The following is a 6000-nucleotide window of genomic DNA, read 5'->3' on the forward strand; positions in this document are numbered from 1 at the left end:
TGATAAGTGAAGATCACAAATTTATTCATTTAAAATTAAATCTACACCATAATAAATTGTGCATATAGTGAAGGAGTCTGAATACTTTCTGGATAGATAGATAGATAGATAGATAGATAGATAGATAGATAGATAGATAGATAGATAGATAGATAGATAGATAGATAGATAGATAGATAGATAGATAGATAGATAGATAGATAGATAGATAGTATAATCTTTGAAGACAATCTAATGCAACTATATACATATATGAAGTCATAACAGAATTATTAAACACAGTGAAAAGGACTGAATGTAACTCAAGGGTTAACTAAATCTTACTTAAAGTTTAAGTACATGAGGTCTCTGTCTTGTCCTTGAGAAGGTACCAACATAATTTTCAAAAGTTAGAATGAGGTAAATGAGTAACGAGCACTACTTCAAAAAGTGGGGATAAAATGAAGGGAATGCACAAACACCCCTCCTATGATGCTGTGTTAAGATCAATAGGAAATTCCTGCAAAACATCCTTCTTAATGAAGAAGTGTTTAGAATGATGGGAAAATTGATATGAGTAAGAATTTAACAGTGACTTTAGTTGATTGGATAAGGTGATAAAGTTCTGCATATTAAGATTCAGATGACGTGATGTATTAAGTAAGGTGATAGTAATTAGAGAAAGGTATAAATGAAAATGAATTGTTTAATTGAATGCTTACTCCATTTGTGAAAACTCTGTGTAAATAATTCTCATCTGGACTCTGTGACTGCCTTCTTTGAAGATGGAAGAAAGTTTCTTCCATGGCAGCATTGTTCATAGCGGCACTCAGTTTTGTTTTCATTCTCTCCTCCCTACCATCTCTAGGGGGTTGAGAAAGCATCCTATGACTGTCACTTCAATTAGATTGTTGATTCACTGTTTAATTGGTACAAAAGTTTTGACCCAATACACAGGATGGTAAATATCAATCTGTCAGTATAACTATCAGTTTGCTCCTGATCTGTTTCTACAAAGTGTTTTTTCATCCATTTTCAAGGCTCACTTTAACCTTATCATTGTCATTCATGTCACTACATTTGAATCCTTGTTAATTGCTTTACCTTGAAATTCATGACTAAAATTAAAAAAAAAATAAAGGCAAATGAATAATTGCATAAAGAAAAAAAACTAATAGATCGGGGTAGTTGGTGTTCCCAGTCACTGCTATTAATATGTGAAGGATACAGGAAGATTGGATTAGCAGATCATATTTATTTTTAATGTTTGTATGAACAAATTGTGGTTCATTCTCCAATAGAGTGACATTAACATGGAAACTGGGGACTGCCTGCTGAGAAATATGAGACAATTCAGTTAAAAGAAAATGAGTTTTAAAAGGATTTAATTTTAGAAAGGAACTATGAGAGAGTGGAGAGGAAGACTGAGGGGGTGTCCAAAGACGGTATTTCATAATGTGGATGGCACAGAACGCTGGAATTTTCTTTCTGGCTTTGTCCGAGATAATCAAAATTAAGCAAAGCAGTGTGAAATTTTTTAAGTACGGAAGTTAATATCCCCTTATGTCTGAACTACAGAAATGTTACAAAGAACACTGATGAATAAATGAGCCAGCTTTCTAAGACAGTTGTCTCTAGAGCAGTATCCATTCCAGCCTGACTGTGACTTGTCTAACACCACAGTGCACCTATCATGTCTGCTAACATGTCCACCCCATGTTATCTCTCCTGATGTTATGAAAATGGATAATGAATAAGATTACAGCCACCTGTTGTAAATCACTAGCATGAGTGGATTTTATAAGAGAGAATAATGTTTTACAATGAAAGACATGATTGATCATCACTGCCATTTTCCGATCTGAATACCACAATTCCTACACAGGTGACACATTGTACTAATAAATGTGTGGCAAGTGTGTCTCATGAAGAGCTGGACATGAATTTGCTACTGATAACACAGAAGCTGATGTCTGCTTTTTAAATAACCAGTGTGAGGATGACAGGCCTGTGGGTGAGAGCAGCATCTGTGAGTCCAGGTAGAGCTTCAGGTATTAAGAGTTGGTCTGAAAAGTATGGAGTAACTGTTTAAATTTATATCCAGTCAACTTCTTTTAAAGTTTTATAGCTTAAGGCATTGAAAAAAATGAAGAAGTAAATAAATCAAGCAGGAAATCAATCAAATGAGCAACAAATAAACACAATAGTAATTTATCCATTACTCTGGAGACTTACTGTACCTTTGGAGTTCAATGAGTTATTTGAATTTCCTGCGCCATCATCGCTGGGGCCTTAAATTAAACATATCACTCTGTCAGTAATAGACTGGGCTTTTACAGACATTATGAGAATAAAAAAATTGACAGGACAGGACAGAGCAACGTGCAGCTGCAATAAATGTAATGTAAATAAATGTAAATATAAGCCATTTGTCCCAGTGTCCATGTGAGTGTTGAATTCTTCCAGTAGGAAGCAACAAAGTAATTTATCATTTTGTACACTGATTCAAAGTTTATCTGTACAACACACTGCCAGGGGTCTGTGGGTATCTCCACACACACCTGCCCTTAGACTCCTTGATGGGTGTTCTCCAGGGATGGAGACAGATCACTTGATCGCAATTGAGAAATCATCTTCCAGAATCAATACTATATGTTAAGATCAGTCAAACTATACCTAATCTATATTTCTAAAACCTCTTGCACAAACTCGGTCTCCATTCCCCTTGGGAATTTTATGTTCCAACTCCATCCATCCATCCATTATCCATCCATCCATCCATCCATTATACAACCTGCTATATCCTAACTACAGGGTCATGGGGGTCTGCTGGATCCAATCCCAGCCAACACAGGGCACAAGGCAGGAAAGAAACCCCGGGCAGGGTGCTAGTATGTTCCAACTCCCCAGAGCCAATTCCCTTTAGTGTGGTCTTAAATATCTATATTGTCACACTGATATTACATCCACACCTCATTTTTCACTTTGCAAAATGGTGAATTCACATGGAAGTTCCACCAGATGTCCACGTGCAAAAGGGAAAATACCATAAATATACTTCTACACTGTTCAGGTCTGGCTATTTCACTTAGAACAATTCACCATAGGTAAAATCTACACAGCATTGCCTAAGGATGATTGAGGGATGCACACCTCTCTGATGTCACAGCCCTGAGAGGAAGGCACCAACCATTTGTGGACTGAGAACTGGATCTTTAAAAAGCTAAAAAAACAAGATGCCAACTTTATACTTACGTTTAACAATCATATAGACCACTGTAACTGTTAGACCAAGCATTAGGACTATTAGGACTGCAATGATCTTGCAGCCAAATGTAAAGGTTCTGTGTCCAGAGTCTATGGAGAAAAAAATCAGATGTTTAGTTATATCAAGTGGATGACCGTTACATCAGAAATTGTATTATTAATGCTGATTAATAATGCAGTAATAGATGTGTACACTTTGCACTGTATAAACTTTACATTTTTTTACAACTATGATGGAACAGGGGAGGTGACAAGGATGAGCTGGAGAAAGAAAGGGAAAAGCCCACTACTGTGCAATTATGAAGGCTTTGCAATTGTAATAGAAGTCTGAAGCCCACTTGCCACTTGGGTGTGGAGATTTCCCTTTAACTCATTTGTGTAAGGTGTCCTTTATTGACTTGGAGGTCCTGGGTTTGCACCCCAGCATTTCAGTGTGAGGACTGAGAATGTAGAGGGGCAGAACCCTGAGAGATGTCTCATCAGTGACATGAGTACCAGGAGTCATAACCCAGAAAAGTCAGAAAGTGTCAAATTCATCCACTACACTAAATAAAAAATTCTTCATTTAGTAGTGAAGAATAAACAATCATTCAGTGAAATAAAGTTGAGTCAAAATGAAACAACCTCTAAACACATCAGGGTCAAAGCCAAAAAATGCAAATCCTAATCCAGATGCTCAATCTAAGTGTTCCTTGGCTGTTGTCAATCCCATCTCCCACTTTTACAGAATTCTAAACTGTTTTCACAAATAAAAGTGTAGCTGTCCGGTGCCGCTAAGATTCACACCATCAAGAAGACGGTGATTTATTTATTTTTATGGAGGAGATCCCAGGGACATTCCCAGCCTTGGCCCGACCTGTACACATTCAGAAACAGAGACAAAATAATGCACACTGGAATCAAACAACAATTAAAGAATATAATGAAATAAGTGAAAACAATACCACCCCTGTACCCCTACGGCAATATTACATTAAACACACAAACACAAACAACCCCCACAGCAAAGTCCATGGAAAACAGCACCGGATGTAATGAAATAATGAAGATAGTAAGTCCAGACATCTGTATGTGGAAAGGGAATGAAAAAAACAGTCTTACCGGTAGATACTGTAAAGGGGAAGATGGGTGGATGGTTCAGGAGCGCTCCTTTTCTTGCTGGAAGGCCATTAATCCACTATCAGTCCTTAGCACACAGGTAGACAGAAGACAATCCAGACCCCAACAACGAAACAATCCAGGACACAATGACTAACTACGGTTATTCCAACAGAAGGCAGCCAGACAGGTACACAGAACACAGATTACAAATAAAAAAAAAACACCTCCTCCTCTTTTTAAGAGCCACTCTAACCACCTTTGACCCAAGCAGCCCCTGCACCCCAGACAGAAGACCAATCAGAGCCTCTCCAGGGAGTGCTGGGAGATGCGGTTTTAACTAATAGTAGCACTGCTACAAAAGGATAAGGGAAAAAAATCTTGTTCTTCTATGATTTTTATTTTGTGAAGTTTTTCTATTGCAAAGGTTTATGGAGTTAAAATTTCCATCCACTTTAATAATATCTATCTATATATCAATGAAACGTTTGCTGTAAGGCAGGGACCAGCCATTCTTGGACATCAGTCCACTCAGGGGACCACATGCATTCACATTCATGGGGCAGCTTCAGTGTCACTAGCTAGCCTAACCTGTATGTTCTTGAAAATGTTGTAAAATCAGTATATCAGGGGAAAGCTTCACACAGACACTGTGAGAACATGCACGTAAACCTAACTCTAATTTGGATCAGTGATGCAGCAAAGCTAACCACTAATTTAAAAAATGGGATATGTGACATCAGATGTCAGCCTGTGTGGCTTTGTATAATTATGATGCCAGCCTCATAGTATCTTGCCATCCATAGTGCCCTCTGTGATCTCACTGATATGTGAAAAAGCACAATTACAAATAAAAATATCAAATGCGTAATGATTATGTAAATAAAAAAATGCATTTAATATATAAAAATGTGCTCAAGTGCTTCCAGATTCTGACACTTTTAGTATATTGTGTATTTTATTGGTCAGGCTTTGTATTATTTTAATGATGCAAGCTAGTGCATCAGGAATTCTTTCATTTTGCATTTTAACATTTTTTTTTTCTTTTACTACTGCCATTTCCATTCTTCTCCCTTTATTTGCAACATCTATGAAACCAATCAACTGATTTCAGTTATTCTTTTTTGTGTTGTATAGTGAAAATGGTCTTATTCATTACAAACAGGAATATGTTTTGTGTTTTCAAGAATTTATCAAGAATTTTAAGAGAATACAGTTTAATTCATCAACACTATCAAATGCCTTGGATTGATCAAATAACTGTAGGAAAGGTGGAAATGAATTTCAACTTGTTAACCTTAGTGATAGCAAATGAATGCATGTAAAGGGCTGTGATGACCAGAAAAATGACGAGATCTTTACAATTAATGAACAAAGGCATTTTTGCCTTTCCAACATCCACCATCTGGACCTCTTCTTGATTTTCTTTGGACATGCATTTAATTCTTTTTTTAGATTTGCTTAATATATTGCTTTGCTATTTTAGCATTATTTGCCATTTTGTAACATGTCTTTGTTTAAGTAAATTGCTTTTCTTTATATAATCGCTTGTAGTTCATCATTGGTTTATTCAATATGCTAAATTACTTTAATTTGGCGCTTTAAAGAAGGTTGCAGTGTCTGGTTGTCCTGCTGCCTGTTCTTCCCTTCAAGATA

Source organism: Erpetoichthys calabaricus, chromosome 5, assembly GCF_900747795.2.
Source record: "Erpetoichthys calabaricus chromosome 5, fErpCal1.3, whole genome shotgun sequence".
NCBI lineage: Eukaryota > Metazoa > Chordata > Cladistia > Polypteriformes > Polypteridae > Erpetoichthys > Erpetoichthys calabaricus.